This window comes from Thermobia domestica, chromosome 8, assembly GCF_964235325.1.
Source record: "Thermobia domestica chromosome 8, izTheDome1.hap1.1, whole genome shotgun sequence".
Taxonomy (NCBI): Eukaryota; Metazoa; Arthropoda; class Insecta; order Zygentoma; family Lepismatidae; genus Thermobia; species Thermobia domestica.
The window spans coordinates 18,521,314-18,547,245 of record NC_137461.1 but is presented as its reverse complement, the minus strand read 5'-3'; the positions used below and the strand labels follow the sequence as shown (position 1 = coordinate 18,547,245).

Sequence of the window (25,932 nt, the reverse complement as noted above, 5' to 3'; positions counted from 1 at the left end):
CGTAATATATAAAGCATAAATGGTGCTTTTTCCACCATTTACTTAGAGATTTCTGATAGCCCTTATAAACAATGAGATTATAAACCAACAGGAGGGTAAGAAGTGGAGCCCTCACGGAGCGAGGGGTTGTAGAGGGTAGTGGGGAGTTAGAGAGGGAGGAGAAAATAATACTCATTTGCTCTTGTACGTAATATATAAAGCATAAATTATGCTTTTACCACCATTTACCTAGAGATTTCTGATAGCCCTTATAAACAATGACATTATAAACCAACAGGAGGGTAAGAAGTGAAGCCCTCACGAAGCGAGGGGTTGTAGAGGGTAGTGGGGAGTTAGAGAGGGAGGAGAAAATAATACTCATTTGCTCTTGTACGTAATATATAAAGCATAAATTATACTTTTTTCACCATTTACCTAGAGATTTCTGATAGCCCTTATAAACAATGACATTATAAATCAACAGGAGGGTAAGAAGTGGAGCCCTCACGAAGCGAGGGCTTGTAGAGGGTAGTGGGGAGTTAGAGAGGGAGGAGGTGCCGGAAGCACTAAGAGGGGGATAAGTAGACATACATTTCCTTAGGATGTAGTTAAATTTATATTGAAGTTTCACCATCCGGTCGTGACGCAACGCCAAGTGGTAATTAGTCCAATTTACACAAACAACTTTATTGATAAAGAAAAGAGATTTACTTACGTTAGAAAACATAGCTCTGTGCGTCAGCGAGCAAAGGAGGTTAGAAGGCCCGTAGGGCTCGTTTTATTCCACCTTTGTCCCATGATAATACCACACTCACACTCGAGTGGTGCAACTTTGATGTAAATCTAACCTCACCCACTTCTCTTGTGACAGTTGACTAGGGTAGCGCGTGAAACAAATATACGCGTCATAAATACAGCAATGATATTTCCTGCAAAATGGAAGAAGTTCTCATTTTTGCCTCGGAGTTCCCCAAGTTTTGACCCAATTATAAAAATGTAAAGACATGAGCGTAAAATACATCTTTATTTTAAAATCTAAAAATTGCAGAAACTCCAAAAACTAAAGATAACCCAATGACTATTTTTGTTAGCCATGAGGACTTCATTTACTAGTTTGCAGTGTCAGCTAATATAGCCATCAGAAATGAAATCTTAAGTTTTACGTCCCAGGGTTGTGCCAAAGGAGACGGTGATGATGAATAATGAATGAAATGGCGGAGTGAAGAAAGTGAGAGGAAGCGAGAGAACCCCGAGGAAACCCACGCACACAGTATTTGTCCACCACAAAGTTCACTTGGCGGGGGCTGGAATCGAACCCGGGACCCCAAGTACCAGAGGTGAACGCTCTACCACTGAGCCACAGCGGCCCCCAATATAGCCATCACAGAGGCATATAACAAGGGTGTTCCGACCAAAATATTCTTAGTATACGCTAGTATCGAGGGAAGAATATAAATAATTTGTTACTGCACCAAGAGAATATACGCCCGCATATTTCACAAGGTTAACAGATTTCTGGATCAAAATCAATATCCAGCATTGACTCCAGCCACTCTACAACCAAGACCTCGCCCTAGGCTATTTCTAGAACTAAAGAAATAATTGCGAAGTCGACCTTTCTTATCCTTCAACCATGTCATAAAGGCAATAGATTTTTTTTTCAGTCTGGCAAGAAGGCAGAAGAATGTATATCAAATACGCTAAAGGATATTAAATACTTTATAGAAATGTTAGAAGTTTATCCAATGCCTTTTAACTACTTAAAAAGATGTCAAATTCACTATAAAACTATTCAAAACGGTGTCAAATAATATACAGAAACTAATTGAGAAGATACCAAACAGGTTATAGTACTTTTTTAAAAGTGTATCAAGTATGCATTAGAAATCATTTAAATAATATCAACTACTCTATAGATATTATTTCAAGGTATATCAAAATGAAATGAAATGAAATGTAAGTTTTGAGTTTTACGTCCGACTATTATGCTGGCTAGGCTAAAGGAGACGGTGATGAGAAATAAATGAAAGGGTGGAATGAAGAAAGTGGGAGAAAACGGGAGAACACCGAGGAATCCCACGCAGACGGTGTTTGTCCACCACAAATCAATATATATATATAGTACATTATAGAAACTATTTAATATTGTATGCGCTATAGAATTTTTTAGAATATCAAATATTCTATAAATATAAATAAGTATACTATTTAAGAGGACATGAAATACACTTTAGATACTATTTAAAAGAAACTAAATAAACTATAGAAAAACTAATTAAAAGAATATCAAATATGCCCCAAAAACTAATTAAAAGGATGTCAAATACGCTATAGAAACTATTTTTCTTAGTTAAACGTTCCACAATTATGAACCAAGGCTAAGGGAGATGGTGATGATGAAATGAATAGTAATGGTGGAATAACGAAACTGGTGCTAATGACAGATTTCCGACAAAGTCCACTTGGCAGGAACTGGAATCGAAGCAGAGACCCCACATGCCAGAGATAAGTCCACTACCACTTAACCACCGCGGTTCCTAGAAACCGTTTGAAAGAATATGTAATATACAATTCAAACTAGGCTGTGAAAAGTTTTTAAAAAGGAAATCACTTGCAATAGTGGGATATCAAATAAGCTATAATAACTATTTATTTATTTATTTTATTTATTTATTTTATTTATTTATTTAACAATCACCAGATACAGCTCAGAGGCCATTTTACACTGGATAACAACAACAATAACAATGGAAAGGATTTGGGAAGGTATCGGCCAGGGCCTGTTTACTAGGTACCATTCCGGCATTTGCCTGGTAGGACTGAGGGAAACCCTGGAAAACCTCCGTCAGGATGGTCGGCAGCGGGATTCGAACCCACGACCTCCCGAATGCGAAGTAGGGATGGCCGGATCCGGATCTGGCCGGATCCGAAGATCCGGATCTGATTGGGTCCGGATCCTTTGGATCCGGATCTCGGATCTGGATCCGGATCTCGGATTTCGGATCTGGATCCGGATTTCGGATCTGGATCCGGATCTCGGATTTCGGATCTGGATCCGGATCTCGGATTTCGGATCTGGATCCGGATCTCGGATTTCGGATCTGGATCCGGATCTCGGATTTCGGATCTGGATCCGGATTTCGGATCTGGATCCGGATCTCGGATTTCGGATCTGGATCCGGATCTCGGATCTGGGTCCGGATCTCGGATTTCGGATCTGGATTCGGATCTCGGATTTCGGATCTGGATCCGGATCTCGAATCTCGGATCTTGATTCTTATCCAAACCCACATCCCATCCAAATTATGATAAACATGAATATCTAAAATTCGCCGAAAGTAATTTCACGAAGTCCTGACAGTGAAGAAGAGAACAGAAAATTAAGACGAATATTGACAAGTCTATTTGTTTCCTTCATTCTACTCTAAAGATCAAATGTTTGGCTTACTTAAGAAAAAAAATGATCCGGATGAGAGCTCAAATGTCGAATCTAGTTCCACTCGGTTGCAGGACCGAGATGAATATTTAAAATTCCTCAATGCACCTATTTCATTGACAGTTAAGAAAACAAACAGTTAAGACAAGTATTGACTACTTTTTACGTAAATTTATCTTGCTCAGTCTGCTCAAAATATCAAATGTATACCCTACAATTAGATCACATTATTTAGTAAATCACAATATGAGCACCGAGAATAAACTATGAATTTTGGTGCCTCTTATCTAGATTTGAAATTTCGGATTCATACATAGAATCAGGCTGAAATATAAATATTTGAGATCTGGAAACCGAAACATGTGCTAGTACCAAGATCGTAGCCGTTTGTACAGTGGCGTATTTACGATTTTGTTTCGGGGGGAAACTTTGCTAACTTTCGGGGGGAGGCTTTGCCTGAAAATGTGAAAATTCTGCAAGATATTTCATATAGTTTACTATAGTAAGTAAGATTTCGGGGGGAAGCTTAAGCCCGGAAGCCTCTCCCCTAAATACGCCATTGCGTTTGTACCTAGGTAATGCGAGCGGAAGGCACTTGCACTAATTCCGCATGTAGTTTGAGGAACACGAGAAATTAAAAACAGATAAATATTCTTTTTCAGGAGTAAGTCGCGCTTTAACATGACTTTTCATGAGTGTTGTGTTCAAATATGAAAACTGTAATGACAACTTGTTTGAAATAAAAACCTTTTCATTTTTAACAATAAAATTTGGTACTTTCACATTGGAGAAAAATTAGCAAGGCACATACCACTGATTAGGGTGCTGATCCTTATGGAAGCTTTCACTTGAACCGGAAGATTTCCGCATGTTAGTATCGGATTGCCACAATTCACCTTGCTGAAAGACGTGGTTTATCAGGAGGTCGGACAAGATTCTTTTGAACGTAGCCTGTAGACTGCTTCTAGTCTCAATTATTCCCATATAACAAGACTAGCCATATACATAGTTGGTTCGAAATAAGTTAAAATATCACTAATTGACCTTAAGGGGATAATCGTGATTTAAATATTCGTAAATCAGAAGAGATGTGAAAGTTAAGCGGTAAAATAAATCCGATAATTCCGGAATAAAGAGATTTATATGCAACCTAATGACAGCAATAAAACTCTTTATGTAACATTTTCAAAGCTAAAATTAACAGTTATCTTCTTGAAGAGGGTTTACGGCAACATAGAATATTACAAATCCAATTATCATAAGTAGTACCTCTGACAGCCCTGCATTTCACATCACCATCGCCCTTCATCCTGACAAGTGGGCAATTCACTTACCCACAATGACTTTTCAGGCGTTCCAGTGACATCAATATCTCAGTTTGGGTTTGGAATCATGCTTCGGTGAACCTTGACTATCACCATCAGCAGCTATTAGAGAATCAGAACTTATTTCTGTATTAGATAATGTGGGTAACTATAGCTTTTCGTCTATAGAAGTCGGAGAGTGTATGGTATTATCGCAGGAAATATTTGATACATAAAACTTAGATTGTCAGTATTTAGGAGCAACTTTTAAAATAATCAGTTACTGTAAATGTGCTACAGATTAGCCGAGAAAACCCGACAGCCATAGTCGAGTGGTCTGCGGCATTAGGCTGTGGATCCTTTTACTGTAAATGTCTTGCATTCAAATCCCGCTTCAAATGAACGTAAGCCCGATGGTAGGAACCAAAGGACTGTCGTGCCAAGAATTTAATTTGTTTTAATTATCATAAATGCCTTCTTTATTATTAAATTTTATCCAATATTTTCTTTTCAACCAGTTTGCGAAACTCAGAGCTAGCTACTTGTTTTCTTTTTAATTCATATTCATAGTTAGCACAGCTAATCACTAAGGAAAAACAATCATTTCAATAAAATTCGCCTCGCGTCTTTCGTAGCTCCAAGTTATTTTCAGCTTTTTTTTTTAAAAAAAAAAAAAAGCTGAATGGCGTTTTATCACTTTCCCCTCGCTTTCCCTATTTTTTTTCTAGTTTTACCTATGTTTCTTTGCACGGATATTGTGCCTATATGCACGTTTACAAAAGCGGGCCATTTCCCTGCCACTATAGAAAGTAGAGTGCCCTGTATCAGAGAAATATTAATTGACGTATGTAAGTGAATATATCTGTGATGAAGTCATAATTTCTCAGTTTTTGCATCGCACATAGTTTCCTCATCCTCATTAATCTCTTCACCCCCGCTTCCTGAATTCCAGTTCTGGTATTCTTTCTTGAGCAAGGCCTATGTAATGGGAGACTATGATGTCTCATGTAGGCTTATTAACTATATCATCAGCAATAAAGAAAGTAGGGTTTAATTTGCACTAATTTTAAAACATTACGTTAATTAAATAATAATAATAATACGGAGTGAGCTCAGGCTACTTGTTAGGATTCTTGCTTCGCAATTGGATTATACCGAGTTCGAATTCGGAGACCAGCTATCCTGACTGAGGATTTTCCAGGGTTGTTCCTCAGTTATACTGGGCAAATGCTAGGTTAGTACCTTGATCTAAGGCTCTGGAGACCTTCCTTCCATTCCTTTCCCACTGTTTTCATCTGTTGATTATTACAGTGTAAAGTGGCCTCTGAGGATATATCTGGTAGCTTATAGTAAATAAACAATAACGACTTAATATATCTTCACGAAACGTGTGGGTTAATTTAACTATAGCCTTACAGTCACAATAGATAGCTAAAGTTTTAATATTAATTTCCTGACTTTTAAATACTATTTTCATATTGTTTCAGCTTTCAATTATCTCATGTATGTTCCACCGAGAATTGAACCTGAGATCACATGAACAAATGCGAATATGTTAAATATTTTTGAACACTAATATACAAAACACAAAACGCTTCAATGATACGATGCATGGATATGTTTTGGTTACGTCCTGCAATGTATGATTAAAGAAACCTGGAGGGTGAAGAAGAAATAACAGAAATCACTTTTATATTTACTCCTTCAACAAACTCCTGACCTCAGAAGGGCAAGCCATAAGTTAGGTAATAAAGTCGTACAACGAACACTTTTATTAATACTAATAATACTACACAACCATATCGCTCTCCTGAAATTCTCGTGTGTATGTTTAAAGATCTACTGTTGTTCCACGCCAACCAGTCTATATTTTTTGTTGTACCTTCGAAGTGAAAGATTTGTTGATGGTTGGACTCTAGTGAGTCAGAAACTACTATTAATAAAGAGTTTGTTTTGTCCAGTATTCCTGCGATTAGAAGGGTCTTATTTAAAAGATATTTCATTTGTATATGAGAAAATAAGAAAGTTTATATAAGAAAGTAAATATTGCAAGGTTAAAATAACATAAAGAACAAAGGTAGCACAAACGTGTTATGGAAACATTTAAAACCACAGCATCAACTATATTAGTGAATCCGAAAAAAGTTTTGACGAATTTTAGATATTCAATTTTATCATCACAATTTCAGATGTAGGTTTGGATACGAATCAATATCTGAGATTCGGATCCAGATCCGAGATCCGAATTTCGGATCTAGATCCGAGATCCGAGTTTCGGATCCAGATCCGAGATCCGAGTTTCGGATCCAGATCCGAGATCCGGACCCAGATCCGAGATCCGAGATCCGGACCCAGATCCGAGATCCGAGTTCCGGATCCAGATCCGAGATCCGGACCCAGATCCGAGATCCGAATTTCGGATCTAGGTCCGGATCCGGCAAGATCCGGATCCGGATCTCACTGGATCCGGGATATCCGGATCCGAAAATTTTTGGCCATCCCTAATGCGAAGCCAACGCTCTACCACTTGAGCTACTTCGCTCGGTATAAAAGAATATCAACTAGAATACAGACATTAATGAAAAGAATATCAAATACACTATAGAAACTAATTAAAAGGATATAAATTACGCTTTATAAACTATTTAAATATAAATAATATTTTTTAATATATATATAACTATTAAAAGAAATCAAATATGATGCAAAAATATTTAAAAACATATTACTATTTAAACTATCAAATAAAAAGAAATAGAAACTAATATGTTGTATGATATAACAATTTTAGAAGATATTAAAAGTACTTTATCTATTTAAAGGTATATAAAATTCACTATAAAATGTTCAAAAGAGTATCAAAAATATATAGAAACTAATTGAAAATATATAAAATACGTTTTGGACGGAGAATCAAGGATTTTATTTCGAAGGGAGGGGCGATATTTTTTCAGACCATATCGTTTTCTTACAGTATTGTTTCTTTCGTGTTATAATATCGAACTTTGAATTTATTTTATGTATTTCGGTCAATACATCTCTCAACTCCCCTTTGGGTTCATCCTTGTGTACTTACATGCTTATGAATGACAGTTTTTTATTCACTGCATGAGTTACGATAAATTGTTTAAATTTCTTTCATAAAATTAAACCAAACCAAACTAAACCATACGTACAGTTTAAAAAGACGGGCTGTGTATGTGAAATGTAGGATGTTCCCCCAATATTTAAAAGCTAACGACGCCAGTGACTATATCAGTTATCTATATCTATATCTATATCTATATCTATATCTATCTATCTATATATATATATATATATATATATATATATATATATATATATATATATATATATATATACTACCATCCTCAGTTAAATCAGTTAATCCATTTTAGTAATGCATAACCTCCAACTTTACACAGAAACATTCGAATATCTACACTCTATCAACATGACAGTAATACCAGGTCCTGCATTTGGTTGGATTATTATTCTCAGTAACATCTTAAAAGCCTATAACTAATACAGCTAACTTATCACCGACAGAGAACAGGTTTAACTTTCTTGACCCATCTTGTTTTCTTGAGAATATCTTTTTTTTCTTTTAAAAGTGCCTGACCTTTACTAATGTTCGGTTCACCTTGTTCATTTGACCTATTAAATATTCTAGTTCATATCTACACATAGGTGTCTGTAAAACAGAAGTTTTTTGGGGAAATAAATATTAAAAATCTATCTATCTATCTATCTATCTATCTATCTATCTATATATATATATATATATATATATATATATATATATATATATATATATATATATATATATATATATATAAAACTTTAGGAATATATGTACCTCAGATTAAACTGCCATGGTACTACTCTCACATGTTACGACTTGTCATTTTTTTTTTTTTTTTTTTTTTTTTGCATCGGCCAAGAATATAAAGCCAGAGGACATTTTCATTGATTAAAAGTGAAAATATTTCAAGGTCATCTTACCATGTTTTCTTTTTAACTGTTATTTCTTTATCCCCCACCTCTTAAATACCATTTATAAAACACGCCAAGTTAGCTAGTAGAACGTACACGCTAGATGTCGTGCGGTTAGTTAGTTTTGATGGTGGCTGTCTGCCAGAAAGCAGTAAAAAAAAAAAAAGTTTCAAACTAGGACTCAAGTGGACTTGCGATAGGAAACAAAAAAAAAAAAAAGTTACCGAGAAAAAAGTCTACGCTCGTTTCAACAAATTTATCTCTTATAACGAAAATACGCATTAAATCACATGGCATCCGTAAATATATAAATATATACAGTATATATAGTATTTATTTGTCCTATTGACCATCATTCCTGTTCTATTTGATCTGAAAAAGGTCTTTGATAAGATGTAACATTTTGCTTTACTTGTTAATCAAAGAAATCATCTTCCAATCATTAATCTCAGTTACCGTACATTTCTAATTGCCTGTTCTTGTTGATTGTGTTAATATCCAAGTAACTCTCTCATTTTCCATATATTACTGGTGTACCTCAAGGATTAAGTTTATCTCGTTTGTTTTCTATTCTGTAGTTTCTATCGCTCCCCTTTTCCAATAGTGTTTATCATAGTTCAGATAATAGTTCATATCTTACCACAAAACTATACATACATTATTTAATTATTGATATTGTCGTGTGAGAACCAGAGGAACGTAACTCCATTTTCATAAGTTTACAGGAGAGATGGACAAAAAGTTTTATTTTCAAACAAATGTTGTTTTAATAAGACGGTAAACATATTATTGCATAGCAGACAAGTCAATGATAAAGTCAACTTCAACAACATTCAAATAACACTAAGTGGGGCTTTCAAAATTATATTCTTAATCCAAGCAAATAAACATTCCATTCTTTGAGTTACGTACTTTCGGTTCTCATGCGACGATATACGAATCGCTTTCAACACTTTCGCATTTGAGCAGATTATGGAGTCTACAAATCAATCTGTTCAAACCAAAGAAACGCGTCAAGAAGCAGAGGAGTCCATCTTAATAGTTTAATATATATACGAATTTACACCCTTCAAAATCCCTAAAATATCTTACTACTACTGACCTAACATTAGAATATCAACTAATCTGAACCCCACACACGAATGCAATTGCTAGCAAAGCTTATCCTGAGCTAGATATGCAAGAGTTCGAAAAAACAATTAGATTGCCTGAGATTTTTTTTTTTTAAGTTTTCGATTTTAAGGAAGAAGTAACAGTACCTTCTACCTTTCTTTTCCCATTATAACACGAAAAAACATTTAATTAATGTTCTAAATTTAAAAAAAACTACCAAAAATTCAAGATTTAAAAATTCGGTTACTCGATAAGAAAGAAAACAAACCAGTAGACGCAGTGAATTTTCTAGTCCGAACACATTGGTTGTTAAGCTTTAAAGTGTACTTTTCAAAGACAAAAATGTTTTAGTAAATGTCTTAATAATGTTCACTGTCTAAAAATTTAGTAATTTCATGGAATAACGTTATCGTTTATAATTTATGCATAAATTAAAGCTGAGTTAGAAATATTTTAGGAGCTAAAGACACAGGAGATTACATCGAACAAATCTACCTATTTATCCACACATATAGCGTTCAATGACGTCGTTAGAATTCGAAGCGGAGATAGTTTTTTTTAAAAAGCAACACCCAAGTTTCCCATTTCAAACATATTGAAACAATATAACAGTAAAAAGAGAACTAGTTTCTTAAAGAAGTAGCTAACTGTAATAATCATATGTGTGCATAAATTCAAGCAGTAACCCTAGTAATTTCTCCCTTCTATCTAGGAAACAATAACTCCGGTGCGAAGATGGAGTCGCGATGGATAAAGCGTTCATCTCTGGTGCAAGGGGCCTCTGGTTCGATGCTAACTCGCACCAAGTAGGCTTTGCAGTGGACAAACACATGTGCGTGTATTTTCTCACTTAGCTTCCTTAGCCTACATAGCATAACTGTGGGATGTAAAACTGGAATATTTCGTGCACGGTAGCTCAGTGTTAGAACCTTGACGTCTGGTGCGTGGGGTCCCTGGTTCGATCTCCGCTCGCACCAAGTGAGTTTTGTGGTGGAAACACACCATGTTTGTGGGTTTTCCCGGAGTTTTCCCGTTTCCTCCCACTTTATTCATTCCACCATTGCTTTCCTTTCTCATTATCACGTCTGCGTTAGCCTAGCCGGCATAACGTGGGACGTAAAATTGAAAGATTTCTTTCTTTTAATATTTCGTTTCACTTTTCCGTCTGGAGATAATTTTCAAGGCAAGTTTTCGTATATCGCCGTTTTTTTTTTTTTTTTTTTTTTTTTAATCCTTCATCTGCTTCACCTAGGTATATACGACTTCCTTCATCTTCATCCTTAATTCTACAGAAAATAGGAAAAGTTTAGAAATGAGTCACTTTACGTGGGATGAACTTTAAAAATCCCTCAAGTTCGGAAACTCGACCACCTCATAATATGATTTTTATTTCTGCTAGAGAATGTGGAAGGAGATAACAAAGTCATTTTCGCCGCCAAATTGAGTAATAATAGTATTTGACTCCTTATATATAGTATTTCCGTGACGGTCTCAACTTTTGCAGGTTCTTAGTTAACTTGACTAGCTTCATAGATGAGCGATTAGCATCCTCACATTCCGGAATCGGGAGGTTTCAGGTTTAAATCCTGCGGTCGATCGTAACGGCTTTCATCAGCCTACCAGATTAATAGTGAGACAGTGTCTTAAAATATTGTTCTTGGGTGATTTCTTCCAAATTTCCTTTCTATGTTTAATTGTTACTTCATTTGTTGACAGTTGTGGCTTCATAGATGTACTCTACAGCAAACTATCGAATATCTGACTCTGGATTACCCGGCCTAATCCCAAGAAACAAAAGAAGGAAGGAAACCACAATAAAACGAGGAATATATATATTTGCACGATCTAGTCGACTTGTAACGCCTTCATAAAAGCGCGAAAAGCAGTCATCTATTAAGGATTTTTACTAAAACTAAAAATTGTAAGTTTTGACTGTTTTGGGCCTCCTTTTTACATTTGTCGAATCATTTATTAATAAGCAATAAAACACATTTAAATAATTCATTTAAGAACTGGGCCTAGTTTTACGTTAAAGTTTTGTTTATTTTAAAGTTGTATGTTCTACTGTATGCAGCGTTCATCATTTTATGTTTTCTCTAATTAAGTTAGACTTTATGACATTCATCTTTGTATCCAAAAGGACTTTACGACTTTGAAAACATACTGATCTATTCATTTATCTTATAGTCATGGTTTTGGTGTCATTTTGTAGCAAAATACATCAAGTCTTGATTCACGTAGTTCACTAGTTCAGAAATAAGCCACCGCAAGCGCTAGCGGCAGTTGGAGCAAAGATGGCTGCCTTTACTAGTCCCGAACGTGCTAGCTGTGTGTTTTGATTTGAAGAATCCAAGTCTGCGACAACTGTGCAACGTAAGTTTTGTACAAAGTATGATAAAGATCCTCCCAGTAGGCCTACTATTTATTAGTGGCATAAGTGTTTTATTGAAACTGGATGTTCGGTAAGACACAACAAATCTTCAGGCCGTCCCCGTACGTACGTAAAGAGTAACCCTTGCCTCTACATAACTAAGTGAAAAATCTTGAGATGAGTGCGTATAATGGTATGAATTTAGATGGCAACTTTGGCCGATCATTAGAAAGTGAGTATGGGAGAACTATGAAATAAAGTAAATGGAAGCGTGTTATTTTGTTATAAAATTACATGGCGAATGCACTTCATATTATCCTAGACTGTTATCGTTAAATATACGCGATCAAAGGAGCACTTTGATTGGCCAAATTAAGAAAACCGCAATGATTTATTACTCCGCAAGCATATATGTACCGTGTCATCAATGGAAGCTACACTGAACCTCTTTAGGCATAAGGTATAAAACTTTATGTATTTTGCTACAAAATGACACCAAAACCATGTCTGTAAGCTAAATAAATAAATGAATATGAGTTTTTCTACAGTTCTTTTTGATACACCCTATATATATGCAGATGTATATATACAGGGTTTACAATTTATCTTGATCATCCGCTCTAACCGTCAAACCAAAAGAGAGAGAAAATCGAAACTTTGCACGAAGCAACTATAAGGAGGACATCTTTGTATGTAGACCCAACAAACAATGTTGTCAACCCAATATAAAGTTATATATTTAAAAAAAAATGGCATGATGTCAGATTATTACATGTTTCAAATCAACATGTCAAACGTAAACTTAAAATACCAGTTTTATTATTGAGTGTTGAAAACTAAGGATGTTATAGTACTGTATCACAAACATACAAAGTTCGGAAGCCTCTAATGCACATACAGCACAACGGAGATGCATAGGATAATGCACATCGAAAGTACGTTATTGATGGGAAACAACAATCATTTTAAATATTTTCCATAAATATGCCATTTTCAGCAGTGTTACGAACTTTATCAACATTTATATCTTTGAAACGGTTAGATATACTCGAAGTGCTGTAAATGGAAAATAATAATTTACACATCCATTAAAAATCATACAAGTAATTAGATATGATACTTATCTAAGCATTTTTTTTTAAATAAAGGCTTTCAAAAAGATATTCAAGCTCTGGTAACTTCGTTCTTATTCATCCGAAACAAGTCATACCATGACTATGGTATTCAATACTAAAGTACTTTCAATGTGCATTATCCTGTGTATCTCCGTTGTGCTGTATGTGCGTTAAAGGTTTTCGAACTTTGGATGTTTGTGATAGTTTGTAACAACCTTAGTTTATAACATGCTTAGTTTATAACATCCTTAGTTTGTAACACTGAATAATAAAAGTGGTATTTTACGTTTACGTTTAACATGTTGATTTAAAATATGTAATATTCTGACGTAGTGACATTTTTAAAAATATAACTTTATATTGGGTTGGCAATACTGTTGGGTCTTTCTGTAGTGAAACCTGCCTATGATGGCCACCATCGGTTCTATTGAAAAGTGGCCAACTTATAGAAACTAAGTGTGATTGGTGTAATTTTGGATTAGGATTTCTTGATTGTAAAAGTTTGATAAGCAATGGCACGACAGCTACTTTTGAATAATGCATATAGAGTAATGGGGCGTTTACACTTAGACCATTTGCGTTCGATTTAGTTGAATTGACGTCACTTTCAACTTAATCGACCGTGTAAATGGGACTTCAACTTAATCGCTTGTTGATCGAAGGCGACTAATCGACTGGCAACTGAATTGAAAGACGTTCTATTTTAATTGGTCGATTCGATCAGATTGCCTCCAAGAACAAATCGTTGGAATTTATGCTTCCTTGTCTTCAGTCACAAATACAGAACATCTGCCTCTCACATGGGAATACGAAAGAGCTAAGAAAAATAATAAAACAGTATTTTGAGTGGCCAAGATATTCAGGTAAATTTATAGGGTAAACATTGCTTTAATGCGGACAACTTCCAAGATAGACAGGTGGCCAACTTATGGGGCGTTTACACTTAGTCGATTTGCGTTCTATTCAGTTGAATTGACTTCACTTTCAACTTAATCGACCGTGTAAACGGGACTTCAACTTAATCGCTTGTTGATCGAAAGCGACTAATCGACTGGCAACTGAATTGAAAGACGTTCTATTTTCTGTGGTTGAAACAATTGAACACATCCATCGATCTGATTCGGCCTAGTTGTTTCGATTTAGTCGCAAATGCAGCGAGTCGATTTAGCCGTGCGACTAAATCGACCAAGTGTAAACGCCCCATTACAGAGTAATAAGCAACGAATAGAATTCAACAAACGTGTAGGCTATCTTGACACACGGAGAAAAACTCCTGGTGTTGAGGTGTTCCAGGTGTAAGCAACTGGTCAATGTTGGCAGTTCATTTAAAAATGTAATCAGGTTAAGCCACCTGTATGGATATGCAAATTAAGTGTTAAATTTTCGTTAATTCACAGTTCACTGGCCACAATGTAGCAGGAGGGGGTGAGTAGTTCAAACGTGAGAATGTGGAGATAAAAACGGACTGAGCGATATGGTTGGCGCCGGTGAGTCATTCAAACACCTGGTCTGTTCTGGCTTGCCGCAGTATTTCCATAAATAATTGAAGAAAACAATTTAGTTCCAAATAACTATAGAACCAGTGTTGGGTAAGTTACTTGTAAAAATGTAACGCGTTACAAGTTACTTTACTTTTTCTTAAAAGGTAACGCGTTAGTAACGCGTTACTTGCAACAAAAAAGTAACTGTTACTTTACTTCGAAAGTAACGCGTTACTAACGCGTTACTTTTCGGCCCGAAACTTTAAAAATGCGAAAAAATATATGATTTCAATTTTCCGTACTATTATTACTATCGCTATTATTATTATTATTATTATTATTATTATTATTATTATTATTATTATTATTATTATTATTATTATTATTATTATTATTATTATTATTATTATTATTGCACGTTTTGAATCGCTTTATGTAAATGCAAGGACAAATTTTTACTTGATATATGAACATTTTCATATAATGTAACATTGATAAAATGGCATACTGCATTACTCGTACTGATGGACACGAGCGAGTTTTCTTTCAAACTCGATTCGACTAGAAACATACATCTTTGAGCTCCAACCGAGAACTAGACTCGAAAAATTTCCTCCAACTCGACTCGAATTGGGGTCGAGTTTCGAGTCGAGTCGAGCCAAATCCGGTGTGTAGTTTCGAGTACATTCTTCAAGTATATTACATAGTCAGTATAATTATTATCAATGACACTACTACTACTACAACTTATATTATTATTATTATTATTATTATTATTATTATTATTATTATTATTATTATTATTATTATTATTATTATTATTATTATTATTATTATTATTATTATTATTAACAACACTATATAAACATGAAAGATAGGCGGTTTGTATTTGAATACTAAAAAACTAGTTGATTGCTAACCTCGGTAGTCGTAAAATCTAGAAGTCAAGAATATTTTTCACTGGCTTCTGAATTTGGGTTGAGGGTCTAGGTTGAGTATTCGGGCTCGAGCCAAACACTATTAAAAGTTATAGAGCACTGGCCAAATATCTTCAAAACTGCTCGGCCCAGGTTTAGAATTGTCAACGACTCGAGCAACTCGGCTCACAGCTCATTCACTATCGACCCGAACCGAGAAGTGAGCCGAGCCAATAGCTCACCCAACCTACTCGGCTAGAGCTCTCGGCTCATTTGAGCGGAACCGAGCAGATGGATCATTCCTCCCAAGCCAGCTCGAGCCGATGGTTCACCCCAAGTGAGCCGGCTCGAGCCATCTTCTCAGTTGAGCCGAGCCGAGCTAAGCTTGTTATAAAAATCTCTTGTGGTCTCGCTGTCGAGACGAGACGAGATGCGAGCAATGTCCCCTCTCGTGAGCAACACTAAAAGTATTCCATATTACTATTTAGCTTACATTTTTCATGGCTTTCGTTTTCCAGTGTAATCAGGCCATTATTTCAAGACGTGCTAAATCGAACGAACCATTTATCAAACTCGACTGGACTCGAAATTCGACGCGAAAAACTGAATCGGCTCGGAACTCGACTCGAGGATATTATCTTTGACTTGACTCGAAACTCGACTTGAATTCGAGTCGAGTCGAGTTTTAGCTTGACTCGTGCTTATCTCTATATGTTAGAAAAAATGGTTGCTTGTTATTATTCTGCTAAACTAATTATATAATAATAACAATGTTGTTATGTAAAATTAAAAATACAGAATATAGAGAAACATTACACTACAACTAATAAAATGAGAACACATGAACTGGGAGTGAATCAAAACTTGCCAGTAACTCTAAAATCGATACATGCTTTTTAAAACTAGTTTCAAACTCTATAATCAACCGAACTCTAGAATAAGCAAACTGATCTGAAAGAACTCCAATATTACATACCATCAGCAAACTATTTTCTAGTAACAAAGTAGGCTTGCTCATCAGAACACAGTATATTTACCCCTTACTATAAATCGTTAATTATGGCACCCTAGTTGTTGATAAATATTTTCCGCCGGGGCACTTCAGACACTTTACTTTTAAATTCTGTCCACCATCATCCTCACAAGGGAACCTTCCGAAAATGATAGTTGCAGTGAAAGATGTGGCCTATGCCAATTGAAAGAGCTGTAACAGAGATGTTCATTTCCAAAAAATTAGCTGCCCATAGCAATAGGTTCAAGAAATATAAGGGGTGGAAGTTCGGGCAACAGGAAGGTGGACAAGGGGGGAAAGGTGCAAATTCCGCAAAAAAAGGGGGGGCAAGGCAAAATACAATGCTGACAAGTGATGTAAAGAAAGAGACTTGCCACAATAGGGAACAAATGAGGGCCACCAGTGGGGTTAACAGTGTTGCCAACTACAATAAAAAGTATATGTTTTGCAAAGAGCACTACATGAAGTGAGTGCAATATTCAGTGTCAACCTGTCATGTAGAACATAAGATATGGGGTGTATAATCAGTGGTACAATCTAACAAAAGAGAATAGAAAATACAGAAGCACGAAAAATACGGAAAAGACGGAGTTGGCCATAATGCGCAACATTTGATCACGAGCTGTGCATATTAGGATGAACAAAACAAGAAGCACCGACTATGCAGGAAACCGACGTACCTAGAGTCGAAAAGAAAAACGAGTTCCAAAGTTGGCAACACTGGCCATGAACATCCAGACAAGTCTAATATAGTTAGGCCACTCGCTTCACGAAAAGAAAATTCCGGCAATAGGCATCACTCGGAATGCATCAATGCTAGAGTGATTGAGGCAATGTCAATTCGGGGAACATGAAATGGTTGGGTTGAGCCAACAACCGATAATAGAAGTAGTGAACATTATGTCATGGTTGGGTCGTATGTGGAAATATACAGGGTGTCCCACCAAACTTTGTGACCTGAAAGATTTGCGAAACGAACAAAAATGTGACGGATCCAGTTGTGCAGGAATGTACCACTGTCAGGGGGCGATAAAAGTCTGTGAGAAGAAAGTGCCCCCAGGGGTCCCCATCATAGGGCCCCAGGAGCCAATTTCAAATTTTCAAATGGCAACAGGGACCGAGTGGTACCTCTCTCGATAGATCATGGAATGTGTAACAATATCTATAGGAATCATTTGCTATATGAAGCATGTTTTTCAAAATGGCCGCCACAAATATATGTTGTTTCTTAACATGGCATCGAACATTGTGATCTCAAATTGCTGCGAAGCGAAAAGAGATGTCACAAATCCAATTGTACCGGAATGTACTCATGTCGAGGGCCAAGAAAACTTTGTAAGAAGCAAGTCCCCCAGGGCCCCCATCATAAGGCTCGAGGGGTCAACCGCAACATTTCAAATGGGAACAGGGGCGGATGATATTTCTCTGGATAGATACAACACCGCCTATAAGAAACATTTGCTATATGAAGCACCGGTTTCAAAATGGCCGCCAAAAATCACGTTGTTCTTGTCACCGAGCAGATATTTTTGGCGGCCATTTTGAAATCCCATATAGTAAATATTTCTGATATGCGTTGTTGCATATTCCAAGATTTATCGAAAGAAATATAACTCGACCGATGGTGTTATTTGAAATTTTGAAGTTGGCCTCTGGGACAATATGATGGGGGACTTGGGGCACTTGCGTCTCACAGAAGTTTGTCGCCCGCTGACATGGGTACATTCCTGCACAACTGGATGTGTCACATTTTTTCGCTTTGAGATTATTTCAGTTGCAGAGTTAGGTGGGATACTCTGGATATATCATATAGGCGGTGATAGTAATACAGACATCAACACACAGCAGATCAAGTCTTTGATTATGTTTGCTTTCTACAGGTGTGGATATGTGATAGAAAGACCACCAAAGGTTCCGACACCTCTAGAGTACTGTTTCGAGACATTCATAGGCGATCATTGTACCATGTGTGACGGATTGGCAGTATTCCGCTGTACTCACTGCAAATGTATCTTCAGTTTGGACCATTGTCTCATCGAACAATTGCACGTACAATGTGGACGAGCATGTACAAACGATCCGAAGACTAATGCCTGTTGCTGGAACTTTTTTTTGTGAAGCGAGTGGCCTAACTATATTAGAATTGTCTGGATTTTCATGGCCAGTGTTGCCAACTTTGGAACTCGTTTTTCTTTTCGACTCTAGGTACGTCGGTTTCCTGCATAGTCGGTGCTTCTTGTTTTGTTCATCCTAATATGCACAGCTCGTGATCAAATGTGGCGCATTATGGCCAACTCCGTCTTTTCCGTATTTTTCGTGCTTATGTTTTTTTCTATTCTCTTTTGTTAAATTGTACCGCTGATTATACACCCCATATCTTATGTTCTACATGACAGGCTGCTACTGAATATTGCACTCACTTCATGTAGTGCTCTTTGCAAACCACATACTTTTCATTGCAGTTGGCAACACTGTTAACCCCACTGGTGGCCCTCATTTGTTCCCTATTGTGGCAAGCCTCTTTCTATACATCACTTGTCAGCATTGTATTTTGCCGTGTCCCCCCTTTTTTTTGCGGAATTTGCACTTTCCCTCCCTTGTCCAACCTTGCTGTTTCCCGAATTTTTCACCCCCTATATTTCTTGAATCTATTGCTATGGGCAGCTAATTTTTTGGAAATGAACATCTCTGTTACAGCTCTTTCAATTGGCATAGGCCACATCTTTCACTGCAACTATCATTTTCGGAAGGTTCCCTTGTCAGTTCTTAAGAAAAAAGTATTATTTCAAATGTTCGAACGGTAAAATATTTTCGTTTTCCATCTTTATAAAAACAACACCAATCAAAGTAAAATAGACTACCGGTATCATTGCACTCCTAGTTCACTCACTGAATGTATTGATTTGGAGCTGTCAAAATCTACGACAAAATCTTCCAGGTGCTTGCAATCAGTACACGTGATATTCCTAAGGTTGTCCTCATCTTCCAAAAATAACAAGTGGCACCACGAACTTATCTGTTTCTCTGTGTCTGTGACTGTCGGTCACTGACATACGTAGTTCATGCTCGATTGTTTCATTCTGAGAAATTCACTTACAGGAAAGAAACATTTGTTTCCGAAAAAATACATATATTGTAGTTACTCATCCGAAATGTAACGCGAAAAAAGTAACGCAAACTAGGTACGTTACTTAAAAATTTGTAACGCGTTACCGTTACAGTTACTTTGGAAAAAATGTAACGCGTTACTAGGAAACGTTACTTAAAAAGTAACGCGTTACAAGTAACGCGTTACTTGCGTTACGTTACTTCCCAAGACTGTATAGAACGTATCTTTGCATATTAATGAATAAAGAAGAAACACTGAGGATCCAATTAATAAAAATACGATTATCATATACTAGCATATATTACCCGCTTCGCTGGGTTGAAATGAAAATTTAAATGCACAACTCCATATCTCATGTGTTTAATACCCGTGAAATATGCTTGCAGTAAATGTTAACATTATATCGCCTGTCATTTATGTTAACCCGCCGAGTGACACGGTCATGCGGGTTGCATATAAATACGTTTATTTTTATACCTATGATGAACTAACAAAGGATTTGTACGTTATGGACACTTGAATGGTCAATTATCTCAAGACACTGGTAATTAAAAATTAAAGTGATATGATAAAAACCATCTAGGGTCCAAATCCTAATAACCCCCCAAAAATGAAAGAAATTGGTTCAGCCGTATTAGCGTGATGAGCTAACAAAGGATTTGTGCGTTCTCTTTTATATAATAGATATAGTTCAAATAATGAATGTGGTCTTTGTTACTCACTAAAATTCTTTCACGGTGAAAAAACGTTTCAGAAATATGGATGAGTGAACGATGAAAGACTCTTTTGTTCTTGATTCGTGGGAAAGAAATTGAATTATTAGTAGTTCCCATTGAAGAAAAGAAATTATTTGCGTCGCAAAATAAAATATAAATTGAAGAACGATTTCTGTCTTTCCAAAATATACAGAGCATCCACAAAAATTATTTATATAACCTGGTGACGGTTATTATTACATTTTTATTCTAGGGCTTACCTTTTCCTGTAAAAAAAAAATAAATAAATAAATAAAATAAAAATAAAAACTTTCGATTCAAGGGCCACTTAAATATCTCAATCGTAGAATCCGGCACTTTTTAAAGATGATTTGAAAATTTGTAACTTTTACCTTCACACTAATGCTTTTAATTTGAGATATAGCCTCTATATATAGAATGTCAAGTAAAGGGAATAAAGTTTTGGTTTGGAGGAACACAAACACTTAGCTTTTATTGGGTTGATTTGGCGTTTATCTGAATTCTTCCCCCCTCCCCATTGAATGTGCTTTGACACTCACATTATGAATCTGTATATGGATAATTTCGAGGGAAACTGCTGAGCTTAGTGTAACATAATTACGTTAATCTCTTCCAGAGAAGACACCATTTTCACTGTCAAAACACCACAATTTTGAAGGTTTGAGTGCCAGACGAAATTTTGGTTGGACTATCTCTACGTCACTTACTTGTTTAATCTTCTTCAAGAAAAGGAAGAATTCTTCATACCTTTCACATCAGTCAATACTAGGGACTTGTTAAATGAAGAAAATACACCACCATTCACAAACTGGAAGGCTTATTAGGTGCTCTGAAAACAAATTTTCATGGCTTCCATGCCATGCACTTCGAAGCTGAGCAAGATTGCTTACCCCAACCACTCGAGTTCTGATATGAAAGGACTTGCTCGCATTTCGGAAAACCGATATCCGTTGAGCAAAGCAATGTTACTCACTGTAATACTGCAGTCATTTATAGCTGTGACAGTCCAAAATATAGAATTTTACTCGTTGACACAAGTTAAATTCTCAACACTATTTCTTTTCACAGACGAGAATAACTTCACATCCAACTTCTAGCACTGCTTCCGGAAAAATAAATAAATAAATAAAATAAAAAAATAAAGATAATAGGAAGATCATCCCTAATTGGATATTTTTGATGACGTAACTATAGGACGCTAGTTTTTTCTACTGAACATTAAAAGAACCGCACAATCTCAAACGCAGCTGTGATTGCGGATGATCCAATGACAGTACTGAAACACAGGTATGTATCTAGAAGACATTATGGTTGACTTTTCTGAACTAAAACTTTGAAGAATTTACGAAATAAAAATTTTGATTTTACTTAAGATTCCTTACTCCAAGATATCATTGGAAATAAACTAAAAACCCACTAAAACTACCAAATATACTCTTATTTCCTAAAATAATGCAATATTTTTGATTAAATAAGCGAAATTCTGAAATGATAATACTATATATAATTTTATGGAATATAATTGAATATTATTGTTTTGGGGGCAAAATTTATGAAAATTTTGCGACCTACTCCTATAATTCTGCAATAAATTGAGGCATATATTTTTGAAATCTCTACTAAACAAAAATTTTGCGAATATATATACAGGATGTTCCAAGTTCTCGGACCATGTTACATTATACTAAAGTATAAGGTAACAGGATACTTACATAGTCAAGCGGAACTCCTCGCGTGGAGCAGCCACTTCTGTTTAAAAGGAAACGTGCATGACAGGGCCGGATCTACGAAATATTGCGCCTGGGGCAAAGATGTGTATCTGCCATCCCCTTCTTCCCAATTTTGCATTGAAAATGGCGCCCCCTACATACTATCAACCAACTGCGCCCCGGGGTAAGTGCCCCGAATTGAACCCCCCAAGATCCGGCCCTGGTGCATGGTAGCAAAAGCAAAATAAAAATTGATCCAGATTTCTTTTCTTAGAAATAATATTTTATACTGTTCTATAATACTATTTTCGTATTTTTATAATGCTATTTTTAATTTAGCTATAATGTCTTCGTTTAATTGGAACATCCATTGAATGTATTTGCTTAATTGGAACTGTAGATGTGGTACCTCTAATGTACCATTGTTAACAGTACGTGACTATTGTAATTTTTCGTCTTTCTTTCACTAAATTTCAAATTTCAGTTTCAGTTGCAATTATCACGGAGGTTAAATTAATATCATGTTAATGAGATCCCTCTTGTGAGGAATACAAAAGCGTGACATTCGTGAACAGGCATGGAACGAGATATGTAAAAGATTTTTTTGTAAAAATGAAGATATAAACAATGAAAAAAAGATAAATTGAGGTAAATAATTTATCTCTATTATTAAATAGTTGATTGGATGAAAAGTGATTGGATATGAAGTTCTAACAAAATGTACAAACATTCGTTATTTTAATTTGTTAAAAAACAGTATAATGACATTTTTAAAGGATCGTGCATATAGATCCTATTTAAACTACATTTTTATAATTTCAATGGAGTTTTTTCAATTAGGTCATCGAACTACTGAATTGGCGTACGGAAATAATTGAAGTACTTCTCGTCTTCTCGCAAATCTATATACACAGACACAAAAGCTCCCTTCAGACTTCTTTAAGGTGGATCACCACCCGGAAGTCAATACATATTTTAGTTCATTCCCTTAATTACTGCGCAATGAAACGTTATGTATTATAAATATTGTACTATAAGATAGAGTTATGTTTCAGCTACAACACAAGACACTGATTCATTTGGTTGTGTCTTCTGATACCGAACTATAACACAAATAAAAGAAAACATTTCATTCGTTTTACAATGAGCACACAAGATGGCACTTGCTGTTAGATCTTACTAGAAGTGCTCAGTTTTATGAAATATTTATTTGTATGTGTAAAGTATTTTAAAGTAATGATCTTATTACGAAATAGACATATTGTTCGACCGTTTTTCGTATTATATTTCACATTTTATTTAAATATTAATTTACATGTAAGGAAATAGATTTTGAGAAGAAACTTGCGCAGAGCGCCATAATGCGTTATTACCAAATTTGAACTTTTACTGTGGTAGTTACAATAAGAAAATTCCTGGATTCTAGCGTTGCAGTTTGAGAAGCGGAACTTAGCTGTGAATTGTGGCAAAGTCAAAAACTAATTTCTCCAGCAATTATGCAAGCAGAATTCCATCATTACTTCCTTTATTATCTGGCATCAGTAACACTCGATACTATCTGGCAACGCTGCACTATTCAAGCAGCCTTTAGCATAGCACCGAGAATACGTAGTGATCCACCTTAAGAAACTAAGGGATGAATCTTGAGACATTTATTTTTCTGTGTTCTTCGTTTACTCTTCTTATAGAGATATTAAGATGCCATAAACAGAAGCATCAAATAGGTTCACCACATTACATAAACAAAAGAACACACAAAAGGTAAATAAAACAAAAATGATTCGTGGGCGCATTTCAGTAAAAAAATGTCTACTATTATGGACCCTAGAAATAGTACTTATTTCTATGGCTTTGAGATTTGTCAATATTGTCCCCTTAATTAATTTGGCATGTATGGAAGGGGCCCAGAATAGTAACTAAGGACTCCGCAGACCTTGCCGTGCTCGAGGGCCCACAAAGGTCTATTTTTCTTTCTAGGGGGCTCAAATATTAATGCTTGTCCCTCCATTAAAAAAAAATGTAAGTTGCGGCGCTGCGACTCACTAAAATATTTTGTCTCGACTCACGGCCGTCTCTGGCGGGGGGGGGGACAGAGGGACGCGTCCCCCCAAATATTTTGAGTACGAGATAAATGGATCAATGCTGAAACTATTTAGATCTATATGGAGGAAGTAAAAATATAGGCAGAACAAATTAAAGTTATGTCTGTTCTTAAACATTAGGTTAATGTGATTAGGATGTCCACCTGACGTGTGTCACTTTCAAAGAATGTTTTTTTTTTTTTCTTTTTTTCTTTTTTTAAGTTACGCTTCTTGGTTAGTCAAAGTAGTCTCGGCTGCAGGCACACAATTTTTTCATTGCTTAACCAGTAGGTCTAACAATTGGTTTCCATGACGAAGGGAAACTGGAGAAGGGAAGGAAAGGATGTATAGAAAGTTTATCTGCGAATTAAGAAGGGAAATCTACAAAGACAGGGAAATTGCGCAATAGAAGCGAAGGTGACCAGGAATTTAAAAAGATAGAAAAACTTGAATATTATATATGAGAGTAAATTTCATGAGAATATTGTAGAAGGGCAGCAAGGGACAACTACTATGACAATATAAAAACTAAAGTAGAAATAAGTGTCTAATGAGCGAATTGAGTTTGAGGAAGATGGAAAGAATGCATTGGGGAGCCGGATGACAGCAAGAATAAATTACATTTTAGACAACGGAAAACGAAGTAAACGAGGCAGATTCATTGGACAAGTTCAAAAACATACAGCGAAATGAAAAACAAAAAGGTAGATATATACCTTTTGAGTTTATTAAGATTTAAGAATACAGAAGAAGAATGAAAATCAAATATTCGAAATTTGCAATCAAATCAAGTATCATCGTAAGACTTCTTTCAGATAGTTAACATTTTGTTAGGTAAAAAATCGAAATATATGAAAACTATAAAACTACAGTGCTCCAAATACGTTTAAGAATACTGACAGGAATTCACCGGTAGGAATGTCAAGGTGAAGAAATTACCTAAGCATCATATTATATATAAACTTATTTTTTTTTCGGCAAGTTGTCTACCAGTAATGGAAGAAAATTATGAATTGTGTTGCTAAAGGTAGAAAAAGCGGATCCCATTAGTACAGCAGATTCCAGTTTATTCATTTAGATGAGGTCTACTAGCATTCTAGTCGTCTCCCCCCCCCCCAATTTTAACATGCCAGAGACGCCCATGCTTAACCGTATAAAACTATGGTAAGAAATTTCAGTTTTGTTAATTAAGTTATCTTCCAGATAAATCCAAAAGTAATCTGAAAGTTTTGTTTCCATTCACCCACGTTTCATTTACCCCATTTGACTGTACTGAAAACAATGAAAAAAGAAACAACTTTCGTAGAAAAAAACTTTTTAGTGTAGGGCACCATTCTCGAAATGGCCACCATTTAAATATCAGATTTATGTGATTGTGTAAGAACTCACAATACGCGGAGATATATATGCAGTGTTGCCTTCTGAAACGAGAAAGATCCTAAGTCTGAATAGCCTGCTGACTTTTAAGTCATAACCACTCAACATCCCTTTGACAATTAAAAGGCATATACGCAGAGCCGGATTTCCCAATAGGCCCGGTAGACCCGGGCCTATGGGCGCAAGCTCCCAGGG

At 35.9% G+C, this 25,932-nt stretch overlaps 1 protein-coding gene across 2 annotated transcripts in view; it reads right to left on the bottom strand.

Annotated features, from left to right (window-relative positions):
* The window catches only part of LOC145692741 (putative oxidoreductase TM_0325), a 108,458-nt gene extending 86,973 nt beyond the window's left edge, over positions 1-21,485 (bottom strand). Inside the window, exon 1 of one of the 2 annotated variants that reach the window (XM_081768175.1) lies at positions 21,278-21,485. The gene's annotated coding sequence lies outside the window, so the exon portion shown is untranslated. The remainder of the gene's footprint in view (positions 1-21,277) is intronic. The other variant, XM_081768174.1, reaches the window with a different exon arrangement.
* Positions 21,486-25,932: the final 4,447 nt, after the last annotated feature.